At 39.9% G+C, this 21,743-nt stretch overlaps 1 protein-coding gene across 1 annotated transcript in view; it reads left to right on the plus strand.

Annotated features, from left to right (window-relative positions):
* DOP1A (DOP1 leucine zipper like protein A) overlaps window positions 1–21,743 on the plus strand; it is a 2,183,138-nt gene that overhangs the window by 1,907,130 nt on the left and 254,265 nt on the right. The gene's annotated exons all lie outside the window — the stretch shown is intronic.

The raw sequence follows: 21,743 nt of genomic DNA on the forward strand, positions 1-21,743 counted from the left end.
GAAAACTTGCACCCATACCCTAGACAGAGCAGGCCCTGTTGTGGCAGTGTGTATTCTGACCAAAAAAGGGAGAAGAATATAGGACATGTACAAAAAGCTACCCTGTGGATGGTGATGTTCCACTACCAAATGTCTCTGATCTCCACCCGCACCAGCAGTGGCTATAACCTTATGGGAACAAGAAAATGAAGCATTCAGAAAGGAGCTTGTGGAGTTTAGGTGTTCAGTTGGGGAAATACCCCCCCCCCCTCCAAAAAAAAAAAAAACTCCACAAAATTGTACTTGCTGAAGTGCATACAACAAATCAAGCTGTTGTTATATAACTCAGGGTATTGAAGGGAGCTTCTTCACATGTTCCTCCTGTTTTATGTTATGTTGAAGCGTGACATGCAGTGAGGTAAGTGCAGGTCAGTGAAACATCTCTCAATATCCACTTGCATGTACTGTAATTTTACGTGCAATATTCAAATATTTCCTTAGTATTTAATACGTAAGGAACATTATGTTGTTATGTTCAGGTAACAGAAAAAGTCCAAGTCATACTACTGCTTCTATCAACTGCTCCAGCCATGTGTTATTGGTTTTCCCCAGCCCATCCATAGAGGAGTTAGCCAACCCACATATGTGCTAAAGTACAAGTCAGATGCTCTGTTTTCCTTATCACTGGTTTCTCACTTTTGCATTAGGCTAGAGCTCAAGCACTATGGAAAAAGTCCCAGTCATTATTTGATTGATTGATTTTGCTTAAAAAGAGACTCTGCTAGTTTCGTAATGCATCTGCAACAAGCAGATGTATGCTGGTTGGCACATACTCTGTTTCCATTGCCTGATGCTGAAATATTGCACCAAGTCATTGTAATTTAATTTGATACAGTTAACTGGTCCTTCTTCGAACCTTCTTAGTTATGAATTAGGCTACAAAGGAAAGGTTAAATGCAATAAATGTGCACACATTAGAATAATCACTCAAAGCATCTTGTTTTAGAAGGCTGCAAAAAACAGAATTGACAAAGAAAAGCCAACTAGACAAGGCAGAGAACATACAAACTTCACACAGTGAGAGGAGGGTCAGAATTTGAACCATGAGGCAGAAGCCATAACCAACTGAGTTATCATAATGGATTTGTATCATATTCCGTAAATCCTCCAGAAAAAAGTGAAAAGCTTTGGTAATTTCCCTCTTTATAAAAAATGTGTAATTAAGGAGAAGTTGGCATTTCTTCATTCAAGGTTCTCTTCATTGTATAAAAACAAATAGAGCATTTGTTGTCCAGAAACAGACTGAATGAAAAAACATACTTTGGAGTCTCTACTCATTCCTCCAGCCTACATCTGCAGAAACCTGAATATATCTCCTGAAACTGAGGAGGCCCTTAACCTGAAACCTCTGGCCATACAAGTAAGGAGTGTGGCAGGGCCCCAGATGACAGGATTTCCACTTTCAGACTCTGATAGTGCTCTGGCTTACCCTGATATTTTAAGCTGTGTTCTCCCTGGTTGCCAGAAGAGGAAAAGTCACTGACATTTCCTCTCCAACAAATGGCACATGTCCTTATCCAGTTGGATTGACACTAGTCTTACTTTCATCCAGTCTGTCAAGCACACACACAAATGCAGAGCCTATATTGTTAGAGCTACAGAATCACTGTGACTTAGCAGCAGTCTTAAGCCATACCACAGTCATCTATGTTGACATAGAGGGATACATATTACGTTGTTGAACCGTAACGAGTTTGAACGCCATGTTGTTGAATACATATGTGTGAACTTGGAAAAGTTTTAATGTTTCAATGGGGATTTCCGTTCAGTGTGGCAAGGGAAGATTTCCCTTTACTGCACTGTAGTGCAATCTCGGAGTTGGTACATTTAAAGAGTGGGGGGGGTGCAGGGGGGCATTCCCCCTTCTTACAACCGTCAGGTAGGTTTTTTCTGTTTTTTATTTATTTTTTTTACATTTTTGAACATTTGAAAGTTCGAACATATGGGTTTGACCATATGGCATTCGGACTTTTAAAAGTTCAACAATGTAAAATTAACCCGACATAGAGAACTCTGTCAGCTTGATCTTCCCATCTGTACTTGGCGTAATGGACAGTTACCTTTTGCTGACTCTAGTTGTTGCTCTTGTTGTTATTGTTAGTTCAGGGTTAGTTCTCCTTTTAGTTTTGTCTGAGAAACCAACCGGATTCAAGAACTGCACTTCTTGTGGGCATAAGATCCCAAACTCATATGCCCACAAGAAGCGGGTTTATTGTCTGGGATCAGGCCACTGTAACATAACCTGTTCGGTTTGCTCTTCTTTTAACCTGAGAGCTTTGGCTGCTCATCCTCAAAGGTTTACTTCTTGCATCTTCTGTGGCTCAGACCCCCTCAAAAGCACCAAAATATGTTTCTTTGGATTGAAGGAAAAGGTCTTTTCCAAGGTCCTCAGGGTTTCCTTGGAGTTGTTAGAAAAGATTAGAAAAATCTTGGATCTGACTTCTTTGGATCCTAATCCTCTTGACCTTCCCTTGGATCCAGAGTCATCCTCGGATCCAAAAGGGTTGACTCCTATAGTCATATCTCCATTGCCTTCAAATTCTTCTTTGGATCCTAAGCCCTCAGATCCGAGCCAGTGCATCTCGTAGAAGCCGTACTTTAGAGTACACAGTAAAACCTTTTTCATCTTTTCTGCCCAATCATTCATTCCAAACTCTGAAGAAACATTCTCAACCTCCTTACACAGCATCTTCTAGGTATTCCAGCATTCTATCAGGGGTGGATATGGATAGGATGGTGCATAAATTCTTCAGAGCTCAGACCCAGATACGGGTTCTACCAGCTGTACCCCCTAGTGGATCCATGAGTGTGCCTATGAAGTCGATTAGTTCTCCCTCTCCAATCTGACCTTTGGTTTTGGAGTCCCAGGATCCGAGATCTCAAGAGGTTTGGTGTCGGATCCGAGGTGAATTCCTTCTTCTACCCTGATTTCCCTGACAGGCTCTGCTGATAGCCTCTGATCAGAGTGGGTCTTGGAGACAAGATGTAGGTGTCGGGTGCGAGGAGTTGGGTTTGGCTCCATTTTTGTCAGATCCAATCCTCTGTGTCTGTGCTTCAGGTCTTGGACAGCTCAGATCCGATTCTCCCCTTGAGGCAGGGATCTGGGAGTGGCTCCAACCTACCATTTTTGGAGGCTTCGGCTCTGAGGAAGGAGGCAAAGGTTTCCCCTGGTCCCTTTGCATTCAAGGTGGTAGAAAGGGCCTTCTCTGTCCATAGAGAACCATCGACATGTTTTGGATCCTATCCTCTAGTCCTCATTGACTCCAAGCTCTGAGTCCATCAGACTGACCCCACAGGGACAGCCAGTTCCAGTTAGTCTCCTGACAGTTCCACTAGAGGAACTTTCCTCTCTTCCGATACCTCCTCTGAACATCTCACAGTGGAGGTTTCTCTGAAGAGGACGTGTAAGAGAAAACACATAGACTCCCCCATGGAGTCTGTCATGGAAGATTCTTATTTTGATGAGGGAGAAGGATCTCCTAGATCATCACCTGATGTCATCTCCTTTGGAGATATTCTAGAAATCCTTAAGCAGAAAGGTGGCTGGGTGTCCCAAACACCTTCTCCTGAAGAATCAGTGCTCCTGGAGGCTTTTGGTGGTGGACCATTTATGTCTTGAGTGACCCCCCCCTCGGGCGGACAAACTTAGTAACCTGGTTTCCCACCAGGGATGGAAGGAGATGGACACTGTCAAGACCATCCCTCAAACACCAGGACAAGTTTTTGGCCCCTCCTTCTGACCACCCTCACTGGAACAAAGGAGTTCCCATTGATGCTGTGACATTTGCAGCAGCCACTAAGAAAGAGCAAGCAGACCAGAGCTCTTCTGTCCATCCACCAAATAGGGAGTCCAAAGCATTGGACAGATTTGGAAAGAGAGTGTTCACCACAGGTACCTTCTGTCTGAGGTTGCTTAATTGTCTAGCACATTTTACTAGGCTGCAGAGAGGTTTGTCTAAAGAGCTGTCAAATTCTCTGAGTCCATGTCTGCTGTGGATTTTAAAAGGACTTCCTCTCAGCTGGCCACTCTTTTTCTATCTCAAATGCTTCTATGAAGTTAATCTCTCATGCAGCTGAGAGTACCTCATGAGCAGCCAGTTCAGGTATCGCCGTAAGGAGACACGCCTGGATGTGGCTGTGTGACTTTGCATAGCCCTTTAAGACATCTTTTAATAATGCCCCATTTTGATGGCCCTTCATTGTTTGGGCCATCAGTTAAAGATACACTTACCTACAGCGAAAAACATGGAAAAACCCTGTCTGCCTTAGGAATCAAATTTCCTACCCCTCAACGGACCTTTTTTAGAAACCAAAGTAGTGGTAAGATGTGGTTCCATAAATCTCAGGAGCCTTTCCAAGATTCACATGGAGACAATTCCTCCAGAGGCAGAGGAGGAGATTGTTATGGTAGGTGTCACCCTAGAGGGAGGGGAGGCTCACAGAATCATGGCTTTAGAGATTCCTTTTCAAACAGGCCCTATCAGTGCTCCTGAAGTGCTGCCTGACTCTCCACATCTGGAGGCAGTCAGGGATCCAATCTGTTTGCGCCTAGATGCCTGGACAAATATCCCAAAATATTTATGGGTGCTAAGAGTAATATCCAGAGGTTACTACGTACCCTTTTCCCTTCTTCCTTCTTGTTGGTGGAAGAAACTTCTCAATGTTCCACCCAGTCAGAGGAAGGAAGCAGCACAAGAAATACAAAAGCTGCTAGAAAAAAAGAGTCATCCAGAAGGTCCCAACTGACCAGATAGGATTTGGAACTTACTCTTGCTTCTTTTTAGTGCCAAAGAAAACAGGAACCTCAGACCCATTTTGGATCTAAGCGGTTTGAACCAGCACGTGAAGAAGACAAAGTTCCAAATGGTCACAGTTCAGTCCATCCTGCTCATTTTGCACAAGGAAAACTGGATGTGCTGTGTAGACCTTTAGGATGTGTACTGCCCATTTTGCACAAGGACAACTGGATATGCTCTATAGATCTTCAGGATGTGTACTATCACATAAAAATAGACAGATGATCCAGGAGGCATATTCACTTTTGGCTGGGAGATGATTGTTACAATTCAGAGCTCTGCCCTTTGGACTCACCACAGCCCCCATGGTGTTTATCAAATGCATGGCAGTAGTGACAACTCATTTAAGGCTCAAAGGATGCCAGTTGTTTCCATATCTAGACGACTGGCTCCTCACTGCCCCCTCCAGGCATCAACTTCAACAAGCCAGAGACTATTTGCTCAAGATTTGCAATGCCTTGGGCATTTCAATCAGTCATGCCAAGTCACAACTTGCCCCAGTTCAGAGCCTGGAATTCATTGGGATGCTTTTGAACACTATGACTCAGGTGGTATCTTTACCCTTCCACCGCATTGCTTCTGTAAGATATCAGTCCAAGATATCCTCTCTCATCCTTCTTCTCCAGTAATGTTAGTGCTTCAAGCACTGGGGTCTGTGTCAGCTGCAGTAATACTGCTTCCTTTAGCATGCTTCTTTATGTGAAATCTCCAATGGACCTTAACTGACAAATAAAACTCACATCTATTTGCAAGCGCCACATTCCTTTGTGGATTCAGTCTGACAATCTCATTTTGGGGCATACCTTTTGTTCTTCCAAATCCAATTGTCACAGTGACCACGGACGCTTCCCAGCTGAAGTGGGGGGGGGTGGGCATTTCTTGGGAAGGACTGTCCAAGGGGGGTCTGTATTAGAACAATGAATAATTAAAATGTCGAATGCTCTAAAGACCGAAAATGCTGGACCTCGAAGTGTTTTTTTTGTGAGATTGCGGTACAGTGAAGATTGGGATATTTGCTCTTTCCTCACTGTAGTGCGATCTCGGAGTTGGTATATATATATATATATATATATATATATATATATATATATATATTTAGTGGGGGGTGTCGGGGACTAATAACTAATTTGAGGTTCGGCATTTTTACTCTTTAGAGTGTTCGACATTTTAATTATTCGTTGTTCTAATATAGACCCCACCCAAGGCATGTGGTTCCCCCCAAGAGACCAATTCCATATCAGCATTCTAGAGATGAGGGCAGTCTTTTCAGTGTTGCAGACATTTCAAGAATCTCTCCTCATGGGGACTATAGTAGTTCAGACAGACAACATGTCGGTAGTCTGGTAAATCAACGGGCAAGGTGGAACCCGATCTTACCCCCTGTGCAGAGAGGCCATGAGAGTTTGGGAATGGGCAGTCTCTTCAGGCTGCTTTCTAATCGCGACACACATCCCAGGGAAAAACAGCGTACTGGCAGACATACTAAGCAGATCTATTCTGATGCCTCCATTAGTGGTCTCTCATTAAGTCAGAAGCGAATAAGATCTTCAGGCATTGGGGCCAATCTTGCTCCGACCTATTTGTCACCCCTCTCAACAAGTGCAGCAAGTTCTTCACTATGATCCCCCCTCAGGGAGAGTCACCAAGAGGCACTCTGCTTCATGCTTGACCTTCCAGTCTGTATTATGCTACCCTCCTCTTCCACTGATTCCAGAATTCTTAGAGAAAGCAAGCAGGAGTGCCCAGTCATCCTCATTGCCTCCTTCTGGCCTCAGCAAGTTTGGTTCCCCTTTCTGTCATCTCTTCTTTGTTATCCTCCATGGATACTGGAGCCTTGCCAAGATCTCCTATCTCACTCATCGGGAATTCAACATCCCATCTCTATGCCCCAAGTTAACCACAAGGTTTATCCACTTCCAGTAGTAATTAGGCAGTTCAGGCTCTTTTCCCTATGTTGCAATATTATTTTGGCTTCCCAAAAAGCTTCCCCCAAGAAAGTGTATAGGAGCAAATGGCAAAGCTTTTCTGTTTGGGCTTCTGACCAAAACATCGCACCCTTTGGCTCCAGCTGCTGCAATTCTTCATTTTCTTACAAGCCTTTTAAATGAAGGGGCCAGTTTTTCCTCAATTAAACTTCAGTTGGCATCAATCTCAAATTTCCATTCAGGAAGTAACCCTGGCTTCTTCCAGATTGTGTAAAGCTTTTATGAAGGGCATGTTTCTTCTCAGACCCCCTGATAAAGGACCCTTCACCAGCTTGAGACCTGATTGTGGTTCTTCAGGGTTTAACTCAGAAACCCTTTGAACCATTAGGCAAATGTGATCTAAAAGTTCTATCTTGGTAAATGGTCTTCATGGTAGCTATAACATCACTGAAGAAAGTTTCTTAACTGCAGGCTCTGTCAGCAAGTCCTCCTTGCATTGTTTTTCATAAAGACAGGGTTTCTGTATGGACTATCCCTTCCTTTGTACCTAAAGTGGCTTCTAAAATAACTTCAACCAATCCATTAATTTACTGGTCTTTTTTCCAATAAGGGAGGGTACATGCTACATCTCCTTGATGTGCACAGACAACTAAGTTTTTATCTTAACAGAACAAAACAGTTTAGGAAGTCAGATCAACTTTTTGTATCTTTTTCCTCAAGTCATCTGGGTCAATCAGTCTGTAAAGTTACCCTAGCTAAATGGATTACAGACTGCATTTCATTAATTTATTCTCAAAAAGGTTTAGTTTTCCAAGACTTTTCTGAGCTCATTCAGCTTGATCCTTGGCTACCTGATCGGCCTTTTGGTAGGGACTTCTGTTGACAACATTTGTGCAACAGCCACATGATCAAGGCCTCATACCTTTATTTTACCTTACAAGTTGGACATCATACCCAGAAATAGAGCCTCCTTTGTTTTGCAGTGCTGCAGAATATTCTTCCTTGCGGGCCACCCAAGGTTTATGTAGCTCGGGACTCTGTCCCATTTGTGAGGAAGAATGAAAAGGACAACATCAGATTTATAAGTTATATACTCACCATAACTAGGCATCTGTGTTGTCCATATTCATTCTTCCTCACTTTCCCTCCCATCCGTCCCCCATTCCTTTACTATTGGACTGTGTTTGGAACCTAATGCTCTAGGTTTGAGCTCTGTCTTTATTTCCATCTATCCTTTCTCTCTTGGACAGTCTTGGACAGAGGGAGATACAGCAAACTAGATGTAAGGCAATGGGAACGGAATAGAGCATTATGGTTAGAGGGAGGAGTTTGAGAGCTGGATTCAAAGTCTAGCGTATGTGGCCGAGTTGGATCCGAGGATCGGATCTGAACCCACTAGTGAGGAAGAATGAAAATGGACAACACAGATGCCTAGTTATGGTGAATATATAACTTATAATTATGTTCAATAACTTGCTGCATATGGTTATTTTGCTGAGAAAGTGAAACTACTTGTACATGAGTTGCTTGCTGTCTACAAAGAAGCATGTAACATAACAGTGATTAAGTAGTTAGTGCACTGTAACATTTGCCTTTAGATATATTGTTAACATATTTTATTAGTATATTTTTCATGTGGTGAATTATATGATCTTGCTATGGCATGCTCATGGGACAGGAACTTACCAGAAGGATCTTTGTCATCAGCTTTCTGAACCCTGGGCAGATTAATCTTCCATTCATCTATAGATATGCTGAGTCAGTTTATACCATCTATTTTGTGTAAAGGTCAGTTCATCTGTTTTCCTTCAAGTGTTTTCCACTTTGAATAAATGCCCATTAGTTTCCTGATTCTTTTTCTATTGACTTGCTTACAGTTGGCCGTGGTTGTGCAGCAGTTAGCGTTGTCGCCTCAAAGCAAGAGGTTCTCATGTTCGATTCTCGGCTTGACTGAACTTTTAAAAAATACATGCAGGTAGGTGCGTGGGGGTGTGGGTGTGTGTATGTGTGTGTGTGTGTGTGTTCTCTGAAGGTTTGGTACCAGACTGGCAACTTGACACCATAAAAATCTACTGCCAGTCATAAGTGGATCGGTGATCCGCTGTGGCGACCCCTAACCGGGAAAAGCCAAAAGACATCCATTGACTTGCTTAAAGACTGGCTGACCATGTCTACTTATTTGCTTGTTTATTTTTGTTAACTTGGAAAACAAACTGGTCCTAAGACCCTTTTCAGCTGTATCCCAGGCTATAGGTTGTATACAGACAGGAATGAAAAATGAAAGGTAACACTGAATAAAGTTATTCCATTGTAAACAAAAAGTAAGACATAGTGGGATGCAAAATGCCTATAAATGACACATTTCTTGGCAGTATGTGGTAATGCAGGTAAGTACAATCAATAAAACATGCAAGTCAAATGCTTTCTGAAGAGAAAATGAAATATAGACTGGACATGCTGTCTAAAACACTGACAGTTGCACTCCTTTTACAGAAGACCCTTTAATTTTCTTTTGAATGCCAATAGATTTTGCAAATTTCTTATGTGACTAGGCATGTTGTTCCAAGTTTTAAAATTTTTTTGGTTCTGTCATACATCATTCCACAAACCCTACTCCAGTGCTTCACAGGGGCTTCTTCAGTGGGTCTTCCTGCTGCCTCCTGTCCCTTATGGTGTCTCCTTATGGCCAAGGCTGGCAAGCATATTAAGGGTATCCTGGGAGGTATAGCCATCATACCATCCACCAGGGGAATATTTCTTTTATGCTGTACCCCATTTTCCCCTTACCCCACAGTCCTTTGGTATCATCATGAGGGTGGGTGTGCTGTGGGGATCTGCTGACATATCACCTTTCCCCCACAGCAGCTCAAATTCTCCACAGTAATCCCTTTTTAGACTGTGCCCCCTCTCACATGTCCCTGGCCTCCATTAGGGGTTGTTGGGACCTCCTCTCTAACTGGGATGAGACTGCCCATCCCTCCATGCTGCTCTGTCAGTCGCCCAAGCTGTTAATTTAACCCAAGTTGACTTAGCCATATTCAGAGCTTTTTATCCCTGTACACCATCAGAATGGCCCATATTGTTCCATCTTGCTGGGTCAACTTTTCTGAATGACACTTCCTATGCTGTAAGTGCATAAGTGTTGTTTAAGTATATGAGGCCAGGCTATGTAGATCATAGAGAACAGTGATGAATTGACATAAATAATAACCGAGATAGAAAAGGTCAGTGCTGTAAGTGTAGAAGCTTATAAGTGAGCATATTTACTAGTATGATAGCTCTAGATGTGATGTATAGCCAGTATGCTCTTTGGATAGTTGAGGGGTGATGTGTCCTACTGTCAAAATGTGAGATTTTTATTTATTTATCTTTGTTTACCGGGAAAGTCCAGCTGGGTAATTTCAGCAGAGGCCTGAGGAGGAAATCTCCAGCATATACATTTAAGATATTCATGACAAAACAAAATATTTTGCAAAGATACATTACACAGATAGTCCTTAAGACATCTAGAGCTTATTTGATTTGATTTGTATTTGTTTGCTGGGGCAGATCACTGATCTCCCTGGACCTATTTCAGACTCAGCCCAGCAGCAGTGTCTGATTAAGTGACTTGCTCAGAGTTGCACAGTTAGATTTATTTAGTGCTTTTATCTCGCAATCTGAAACTTCTTCAGAATAAGAGTATAACAAACCAACCTAAATCCTATAAGACAATTGACAGACAAACAAACAAATAATTGTTCGGTAGTGACATTATACTACAATAAAAAAGTATTTCTTCCATTGTGACACTTTATGTGATATTGAATTCCAAGTGTAAAACATCTAGTGTGCAAGTAGTTAATTTGCAATAAATGTTACAGACAGACACTAATGTCACTTATAAGACATGGGTAAGGAGGGTTACAATATGGATGTTAGAATAAATAAAATTGAAGTAAGAAATGCGAAACATTAGTCAGTAGGTAGATAGTAGTTAAAGCTAGAAGATGGAGAGAGGCATTGTATAGTTAATGAGTCAAGGATAGTCGGGGTGAGAATACTAGGCTACCTTAGTGACATAGAATCTGGTTATAATATAGAGTGGTGAAGAGTATTTGAAAGAGATGGATAAAGTGGGAAGGTCAGAAAGAAATTGAGATGTAAAGTGGAAATTAAGGTAGGAAGAAAATTGAGGAGGAGTGGTAGAAAAGTTGTTGTGTAGAAAAGGAATGGAGGTTATAAAGGGATAGGTAGTATGTGTTTTCAAAGGGAAGTGTAGTTACCCAGGTGAGGAGCATTGCATGACCTCGTATGATTTAGATGTTGTTTTAGTCGAGGCATGACAGCGGAAAGTTTCGTGGTCTGTTTTACGTATGTTTGACCGGTGTTCCAGAGTTTAGATGCATAATGGGAGCATAATGAGTCTCCTGCTGAGTTATTAGACTTTATTGCAACTACTAAAAGCTTATTGGTTGAGCAAAGGTCTACCTGGAGAGTAGTGATGCAGAATATCTTTTAGCGCTGGACAGTTTTCTGATTCATGTGTAAGACTGTGTGCGTTAATAACTTGGGAGTATGTTAAACAGTTGAGTGGCTCAAGAAAGTTTGTTTCAGTGATGTGCAATGATGAGCCGTATACATATGGTTGGCAGCAGATTTGGCTATTTTATTGTAACAGGTGGAATGCTTAACTGTAAGTGTAGAATTTAGTTTTACAAAAATAGGTGAGGCATGTAGTAGAGCTGGACGAAGGTTAGTAGATGCTAGTGTTTTGTTTTACATTGTCAGGTAGTGTTTATTTCTGTAGATGACCTGAGTTTCTGGTCTATTTTTAATGGTTTGTGATATGTATTCACATTTGAGGATATTGTCAATTAGGATACCCAGAAGTTTTGTTTGTGTTACAGTTTCTGTGTTGTTGTTTGAGCTTATTTTGAAAGATTGCGTTTCATTTTGGTATAGTTTAGAAGTTAAGAACATAAGCTTTAAAAGTAGATTTGAATCTTTTAGCCAAGTTTCAATACCAGTGAAAGAATTTTGGGTGATAACCTGAAGTGTTGGTAGGGAATGGGGCTGCACATATAAGGGTTGAGTTGTCATACTTGAACTATGCTAGTAAGGTAAGCAGCAGTAGTTTGTTTATAAACATGATGAATAACAGGGGCCTCATATTGATCCTTGTCGGATGCTGATAGTGACTGGTAGGAAGAAGGAAAAATTTTGTTTCATTTTGAATGCTTGCTGTCTGACCATCAAAAGGCTGTGGAACAATGGGAGAAAGGGCTGGATGAGGCCAAGGGAAAAAAGTTCAGTAAGACGATGTAGATGGGATATGGTGTCAAATGCTTTTGATAAATCTAAGAATAGTGAGGATACTAGGTTGCCATCATTCCATTGTTGGTTTATTATATTAATGAAAGTTGAGGAGAACAGTGGAGTTGTAGAGAAGGTTGTTAGATTTAATGTACTGTATAAGTTGCAAAGGGATACATTTTTCCAGTATTTTAGACAGAGGGAATAGAACGACAGTAGGTCTGTAGTTGGAAAAATCTGTTGATGTGCAGTCTTTATGGAGTGATATTATACAGGATGTTTCAGATATAGATCAGTTTATGAGAATGGTACATGGAAAGCCACAGCACCACCTGTTACTTTCAGGTAATCTATTGCAAGTTAGGCAGCATCTAAAGAGGCTGGTTTTGGTTTTAGTTTCAGTTGAAGTTTTCTTATACTAAAGATGGAGACCAGGAGGAAGGAGAATGAATTTAACTGGTTCCTAGAGGATGGAGGAAAGAGAGAGAGAGAGAGGTGAATTATTATTACTGATAAGAGAGAGTACTGTCCATGTAAAGTAGAAGTTGAATTAAGGTGGGATTGAGTCAGTGGCAGTACAAGTAGAAGGAGAGTGGTGGTGGTGTGGTTGAAATGTATTAGTCTGTGGTAGTGGCGCAGCAGATAGCACACTCAACTTTGGTGCAAAAGTCTGTGGGTCATATTCCCACACCAGTTAGATCAATTGCAAATGCCGAAGTGCAACATAAAGGGGGGCTGCTGCACTCCTGATTATGTCATCCTTCAGATGAAACTTTAAACTGAGGTACTGTCTGCTTGAGTTGGTGGAAGCTGAGTTGGATGTAAAAGATCCCACTGCACTTGTTGAAAAGAGTAGAGGAAGTCCCCCGATGCCCTCGCCAAATTTCAGCTAAAAGTATAAATACTACCTTGGGTCACTCCTAAAAGAGGCTACTGGCATAGTGAGACTAACCTAGTTAACAAAAGGATAAATAAATAAAATTTGGTGTTTTTGTTGGAAGTTGGTATAATAGGTTTGTTTATCCGTTTTAATGCAGTCCTCAGCAAGATTTCTGAGATGCCTAAATGTGTGAATTGTATTTTGTGTTCTTTAATGACAGTGTTTTCAGGCTTTGTCTATTTGAAACATGATGTTTTTAGTTTGTTTCGTTAGCTATTGTGCAGGGTTTGATTCAACTCTTTATTCATATGGGCGCTGGGCTATTAAGAATATTTATAGACGTTTCATTAAAGTGTGAGACGGTGACATCAAGTGATATGGATTTTAATATGTTCCACATACTGTATATTGGGTCAGATTATTGGTAAAGGTGTCTTAAAGTATGCTGTTTTGCACATTGTTATAAATTTTGTTTTTGGATTGGGTACTGTAGTTTCCAACTCTATAGGTGGGTGGAATAAACTGGCAAATAAACTAAGGTATTTGGAGCAAATAACTAGAGAGGGAACGGTAATAAATTGGGAAGTGGCCAAGAAGAAATTTGACTCCACAATAGAGACTGCCTTCCCTATCTGGGACTGATAACAGAGTATAGTCAGAGACAAAGGAATGGGGAATCATAAATGAAAGCTGTGCAGTGGTAGAGTTTTCAGCTGAATCTGGAAAAGAAGCTGCTGTTAAAAAGAGGGTAATTAGTAGGGCATATAAAATATTGCTTGATAACTATAGGATTTAATCGGAGGAGGTTTAGATTGGGAAGAGAAATTGGCTAAGCAGTTAACAAGGAAACAATAGGGGGACATAAGTATGGCTCCCAGATATGCAACAAATTCTAGAAGATTTACGATTTTTGCTTGGAAGCACTTGGATAGATCTTTTTATACCCCAAACAGGCTCCAAAGAATTTTTCCATAAGTAGATTGCAAGTGTTGGAGTGTGATGGAGAACAAAAAGTGGTAACTTGAGACATATGTTTTGGGAGTGTGATGAGTTAGCAAACTTTAAAAATTCCTTACAGAGTACTCTGTCAGAAATATAGATGAGCAGATGGGTGTAACTAAGGAATTTTTTTTTTCCTGAGCTGAAATACAGGATATGAATTGCCTGAACATAGTAAGGCCTTGTTGAGTCTAATTCTGGTGGCTGCAAAAAAAGCAGTTACTGGAAAATGAAATCATTGTCTAAACCAACTGTACTTCTAGTAATGAATATTGCAGCAGAGATAAAAGAACTGGAAGTGGGATCTTTAGAAAAGGGTAGGAGCAAACTACATAGAAAAAATGGCAATGTTGGGAGCAATACATGCAGAATAATGTTTTGGAGGAAGGGTGAGCTTTAAGGGGAAGGCAGGAATTGAGCAATTTATGTAATGTTGGATTGATGATAATTATATAAAAGCATGTACATTAATGCACAATATTTGTAACTGAACATGCCAACATGGTTTATTTTCTTTTTAACATAGGCAAACATGCGTTTATATAAAATGATTCTGTTATGGCAGCTAGTGCTATATGGAAGAATATAAACAGTAAGTAACCCATAACAGAAACTGGAATGTCTTGTTTATGGATATGGATAGTAAGATACAAGAAGTAAAACATTTTTAGTATCTTTAGTTTTCTATATAAGTCAGGCATATTTTACCAACTGGAGAAGCTATGTATGATAATAAAGAGTTGAAGGAACTTATTTGGTGGGAAATGAGGGCAAAAGTTAAGGAGTATAAGCTGGTTTTTCCTATAGGGCAAGGTGGTTTAGGGTTGCCTGATTTGAAATGTTACTTTACAGCTACACACCTAAGTCATATACATAACTCAAGCAGAAGGTTCTAAATCAAAATGGAAAGGATGATGATGACATCGGGGGGGGGGGATAACAGTTAAAAACAGACTTGCATTTTGGATTGAAGTCCTTAATGAAAATAATGACAGTCATGCAGAGTATTATATTCATAAAGTAGCAGAAGCTATTATAAGAACTAAGTCACCACAGGAATGGAAAAATCAGATTTTATCATTAGATATATCTGCAAGTAGGGATATAAAAAGTAGGCAGTAGGGGTTAGAGTTTACTAGAGGAAATTAGCAAAGAAACCAATGTACTGGGATCAAGTAATAATGGAGTGAAAGGTAACCGTGTGGGATGAGGCTAAGCAGAAGTTTGGATTGCAGGTTAGAGTTTGCCTGCCCTCTCAGGGATTGAAAACAAAGTACTATATAGGCAAAGAGAAAGGGAAGGGGCGTGCTAAGTGAAAGACCAGTTCTGGTAGTGTTTTTGTTCAGTCTAGAACAGAGACTTTTTAAAAAAAGAATAATAAGGGCGTATAAAATATTTCGTAACTGTAAGTATTGATCACAGGAGATAATAAAAGATCGGGGGAAAGAAAATGGAAAATCAGTTAACAAAGCAACAGTGAGAAGAAATTTACTGTACAAGGCTGTCAGGTATGCAGCAAAGTCCATAAGGTTTAGAATTTTTTTCATGAAGTGTTTGCATAGGTATTTTTATACTCCAAGTTTTCTTAAGGGGATTTTTCCTTGGGTAGATAGTAAATACTGGGGGTGTAATGGGGAAGAGAGAGGTAACTAGGAACATGTTTTTGGATAATTTTAAAAATTCCTTGCAGAGTACTTTGATAGAAATGTTGTGGGAGAATGCCTGTAACTGCTTATATGGGAGACAGGCTGTGTAGTGATGCAAGTAGTTTTACCAGTGCCTGGTGTTAGATTAGACCATTGTTTCCTTGCAGCCAAAATTCCATCAAGAACACAAGCAATCCTCATGACCAAGCAAATGGCAGTCCCTATGACTCTGGGAATTTCCCACTACTGAGTAATGAATAGGCTCAAGTAAGTTGGGAAAGGCCCAATTATCAGGAGGCAGTGTGGCAAAAAGAATGTAGGGAATAAAAGTACTTTCTCAGACATGGAAGGAAGGTCAGATGTCAAGTCATTCCTTCATCAAGACTCCTGTCAAGTCTTGTAGGAACCAGGATTCTCAGGGCTTCCAAAGCAGTCCTGATTACTCCTCAGGACTTTATATTGTATGTCACTTCTTGGAACTCACTCTCTTTTTTTGGAGCAGAGAGTGGGTTTGTGAGGTCGACTATTATCTCCCATTCCTGCACCCAACTGCCCATTTGTTCCACTGTTGCCTTGAGAGCCCTGTGGCAGGTTAATTACCCACTGGAGGTGAGAGTCTGGTATTAGGAAGCAGGCCAGAGTGCATATCTTGTGCACTTTCCTACACTCCTCCCTTCAGCAGGCTGCAAGCTTCACTAAAGCTGCCCTACACATATGGCCCCACACATGCAAAACCTCCCGATCACTTGGCTCACAGCATTCAGAGGTGACATGCTAGACTCTTCATACTGTAGGCAGAATGGGCAAGCTGGTGTCAGACACTCACTTGCATCTTTCCCTTCCTATTCCCTTCAGTGCCTTTGCCAGTAGTCAAACATGGATAGACCAGGGTGCAGTCAGGACTTTATTGCTCTGTGCAATAGGGCCAGGTCTTATACTTGGAATTCTTAGGCTGGTAATTTTCGTCTGTTTGCCTTCTGAGTACTAGATTGTTTATAATGCTCTCAGAGAGTACTTTAGCATGGTTTTAAAGATTTTCCATTAGCATGAATTGCAATTCAATGTCGTCCATGAGCTTTGACTGGTTGGCAACATAATATAAGCTACCAATCAGAGATGCATTGTTTGTGCTTCAGTCAGAAACCAGTGTGAAGACCGAAGGCTACATTTGTTGTACATGTTTCCCATTTTGAGGCTTTCTTAACAGATAATTTTATCAGCACTGCATCTTACATACCACAAACCCATTTTTCTCTGGATCATCTAGCTTGAAGAACTAAAGCGAAAACAGTGAGGCACACACATGAGAGTCTCTTGTCACCTGTATCAGCACCTTTGGAATGTGTGAAGCCAGCTTTGGTACTAATAGGGCTAGGGCTACTACTAAAATAAAAATTGCCCTGACCACACAAAAACAGATGGGAAAACTGCTATAGTGAGCTCTCCTCAAAGATGTGCTTTGATGGTAAGTACTTTACACAACTGTACTCTTTTGTGGCATGTATTTTGATTGTTTGAAAACCAAAAAAATGTAGAGTATGCATACAGAGGTGTATATATCAAAAACATATGCAATGGAGCGTATGAAAGTATATGTGATAAATGTACCAAGTGCATTATGACCCTGAAAGCATGAGAGGCTAAGACATTCCTTTTATGACTTAAGCTGTTGACTGACTGACTGCTTGTCAGTAAAGCTACAGTGGAAATAACATTATTTTCACTTTTTCACATTTGGTCCTGATGGCCTTAAATTAGGCACAACATTAGTGAAAGCACCAAAACTATAGAGCCAGCATACTGTGACCTGAAAACCTTTTATTAATAATTACGCATGAAAACAATAAATAATCAGACCGGTTTTGGCCGGATGATATCACAGCCTTCCTCAGTGTTAAGCAGATCGATCAATTGTTGTAATTTAAATAGCCCCATCTTAGAGCTCATTGATTATCCTTAAAATTGTTCATTAAGACCAGGTGGGAACAATCCCCCTAGTTTTACAATCCACTTTTTTTCTTTGGCATTTAAAATAGAATGCCAACCTGTCTTATTGGATCGATTCCCTTTAATAATGTCAATGATCATAAAGGAAAATTTTGCAGTTTTATGTACCAAGTGATGTTTGTAAAGTGCGTTATTAGCCTTTTTGTTCTTAATATTGCTAATGTGTTCAGATATTTTTAGTCTGAATGGACGGGAAGTTTGTCCAATGTAAAATGAGCCACAATAGCATGTGGCCAAATACACAAGCCAATCACTGCTTCAGTTAGCAAAAAATTGAGATCATAAACCACTGCACAATTTCTACTAGAAAATTGTTTGGATTTTTGGACATGATCACAATTAGTACAATGTCCGCAAGGAAAACAACCCGTCAATGGTTCCCCAGTCAGTGTGGTTTGTAAATATTGAGACTGGTTGTTCACATTACTGTGTTTATAATGACTGAAGCAGGAACTTAAATCTTTTCCTTTACGAAATGAGAAAAGACATTTGTCTGGTATAATGATGGCCACTTCATGATCACATTGTAAAATGTTCCAATGTTTATGTACACTTTGAATAAGAGTGTCTGAGTTCCTGGCATAGGTGGTAACGAATCTAATGGGTTGTGGTGCAGTACATGTATGATCTTTGTAAGTCAGTAGTTCTTGTCTGTCAAGTGTATTGGCATAACTACTGGCCTTCACCACATGTCCCATACTGTAGCCCCTAGATCTAAACCTGTTGGTGAGGTCCTTCCTCTGTTGTTGAAATGAAGAATCCTGAGAGCAAATCTGCTTGATTCTAATAAATTGTGATTTGGGGATGTTACGTGCAATGTGTGGTGGGTGAAAACTAGACGCATGAAGGACGGTATTGTACTGGGGATACTTTCTGAATACTTCTGTACCTAATGTCTGATCAGGTAGTCTGTTAATTAATACATCCAAGTCACTGACTTCTTGTTGGACATGGTTTAAATAATCATTGCAATATCACTTTTAAACAGTGGACATATAAGGGAAATTAGGGATTTGAATCTTTGTGGATGCATTACTGACTTCTTGTTGGACATCGTTTAATTATTCATTGTATCATCACTTTCTTAATGGTGGACATTGCTTTTCATAAGGGACATTAGGGATTTGAATCTTTGTGGATGCATTATATGTACTATGTGCTTGTTTATTTAAGATTCGCCTATTTTTTCTTACAACCACTTCTGTGTTTGATAGTTTTTTGGTTCAGCACAGGTTCGACAGACCATAGAGCTTCTTGTTTAGGGTCATGGACTTTTATGCATAATTTTTGTAGTAGATTAGCATCATAACTCAATGCTAGTCTAATTGTGTGAGTGTTCCTTTGGACAATATTAGTTTAGTTAATTATTTTGATTTTAACCAACTAATATATGACCTAGGGTTGATATGTTTGGTTCCAGCTATAGGACACTCATGTCATATTTTATTATATATTTTCGTCTAGCCAATGTTAACATTCTTTTTTGATATATGTGCCTTGGTTTGTAGGTTTATATGAATAGGTGGATTTTTTGATTCAGATTGGGGCCATCATCCAAGTGCCTTTTGACACATGTGGACTTCTTTCAATTAGACATAGGATCTACTTATATATACAATGTTGATTTAAGATGTATCAAGGGGGAACCATTCAAGAGGCTTTTGACATATGTTTCATACATGGGACATATTTATAGTACAAGCAGCATACAAGTATATTGTGCATTTGCTGTCAACACTAAAGGCATTTGACCAAGAATCAGAGCATCCATACATATTAGCACCATAGGGGTGCTCTATATTGCATAGCTGTCCCTGGGGCGAGCAATATATATATAGTTTAGTTTGAGCATAACATTAGCTCTATTGAGACTCCATTTTAACCCATCTTTTGGGTTTGTACCAGTATAATATCATTTTTATACAATAATATCACTACACAGGTTTTTTGACTGCACTTATTATCCAAGGTTCATTCAATTTTAGTCTTTTATATTTGACAAACTGATTTGGTTATTGAATTCTGGTCTAGCATCAAAACTGTTCTGTTTTTTATTATTTTGGCAATATTCTATCCATGGCACAGATGTTCCAACAGTGTGAAGTTTTCATTCCAATTATTTAATAAGGGATGCAGCCTTTAACATATCTTAACAATTTTTTTTTGAGCTGCTATTGTCCTGATATTATCTTTATCATTTGGGCTTGTTTTGCTGACGTAGCAATTTGCGATTGGCTATTATTGTCAGTAACATTGTACAAATAATAAATATTTCTTTTTGCTCTTAGTACAATTTTTGGTCCTCTTTTAACCATGGATCTTTTTAGTTTGGTTACTGGTTTATCAGCGGATAGAGAGGACCTTGGAACATTTGGTTTGGGCTCCTCAATACAGGATAATACTAGTACAATTGACCAATTGGGACCTGAATCAACCTGCGCCAGTACCTTTGAACAATTACATAAACATCTTAGATCTCTTAGATCTAATGTTTGGCACTCTAAATTGTTCAAGGCATACATTGCCAAAGGTATAACACCAAGAGGTTTGAGAATATGTATACAACCCCATGTTGGGGAAGCTGACGCAGAACTCAATAACCAGTGGTCAGGTATACAACAACAGGCTACCATGGCCTTTGTTGAAGCTTTATTGAAATTTCATGATAGGGTGATTGATAGAGAAATAAGTGCAGTCACTAAGCTGGTTGATGAAGTAAAATAATTTGAAGCTCAACCTTTTTTCAATACACGCCTTAATAAGGTTGCTACAGACCTCTAGGTTAGAAGAGCAATTAAGGATTAGGAAAATTAAAAAATTCCAAAGAGATCAAGCAGACTATCAAAGTGCAAATCCTTTTTCCAATCCCAGTAAACATGTCAGGTTTACATGTCAGTCTACAAGAACTCCTAAAAGAAAGAGACCTCGATCCATACTTAGGAAACGTAGTGCGGATACTGGTTCATCGACAGATGAGTTTTCATCCTGCGCTGATAATGAGTTGCAGGCAGTATCAGGCTCACCGTCCCCCAAAAGGACACCAGGACCAATCCCTTTAGGCCCAGATATCAACATGGGGGGCGTAAACATAAGAGGCACCACCGATATACAAAGTCTATTGAAAATGGCAATGAAGAACTGAATGTTAATGTAAATGCCTTAAATTTGTCTGGTTTTGCTTTGTCACCCACTCATTTGTCAGTTCTAAATAAAGGTCTCACTTTTATTCCCAGCTTCATGGTTCATGAAGATTGATTGGCCCAAGATGTTATATCCTTTTGTAGGAATTTGAATCTCAAATTGTACTTTGGTGATACAGATAGCAATTGCAACAACGATAAATTTGTATATCACAAATCAAATTTTGTTCCCCCTATGCATCCCTTGGTACATCAGTTCCAGAATAGCATTCTCAAAGATCTTCATTTTTCTAGTTCTGATATACATTTCAAACCAAATAACTTCACTTTGGCTGAAAAACAAGCTATTCTGGAACTACAGAACAACAGAGACCTAGTTATCATCTCGGCTGACAAAGGTGGGGCTGTAGTATTACTGAATTGGTGTGATTATGATAATGAAGCTAAGAGACAACTTTTGGATCAGAGATATTACTCTGTAATGCCCATCAATCTGACTTTTAGGTTTAAAAAAACAGATTGAGGAATTTCTGGCCTGGGCCAACAATGAAGCTATCATTACCTATGACACTATGCATCAACTTATAACTCAAGACCTGATGGCTCAATATATCTATTTTTTACCTAAAATTCATAAGGACCCTGTAAATCCACCTGGTAGACCTATTGTATCAAGGAAAGGGTATATCACCGAACCATTGTCTTTATACCTCACCAAACATTTGAAGCCTTTGTTGCATTTGGTACGATCACTATTGCAAGACACCACCAATTTTTTACAAATCATTTCTGACACTCAGCTCGAACCTGGTTGGTTCATGTGTACCCTTGATGTAAGTGCCTTATATACCAACATTCCACATGTAGGAGGTTTGGAGGCATTGGCTTACTGGCTTGATGTGGCGGATTTATATCGACCAGACTTTAATTTTTTTCTGGTTGGTTTGGCAGAATATGTTCTCACCAGTAACATCTTCTTTTATCAAGACATTTGTTATTGGCAAACAAAAGGCACA

The sequence above is a fragment of the Protopterus annectens genome, chromosome 1.part1 (genome assembly GCF_019279795.1).
Source record: "Protopterus annectens isolate FY-2018-M chromosome 1.part1, PAN1.0, whole genome shotgun sequence".
Classification (NCBI taxonomy): Eukaryota; Metazoa; Chordata; order Ceratodontiformes; family Protopteridae; genus Protopterus; species Protopterus annectens.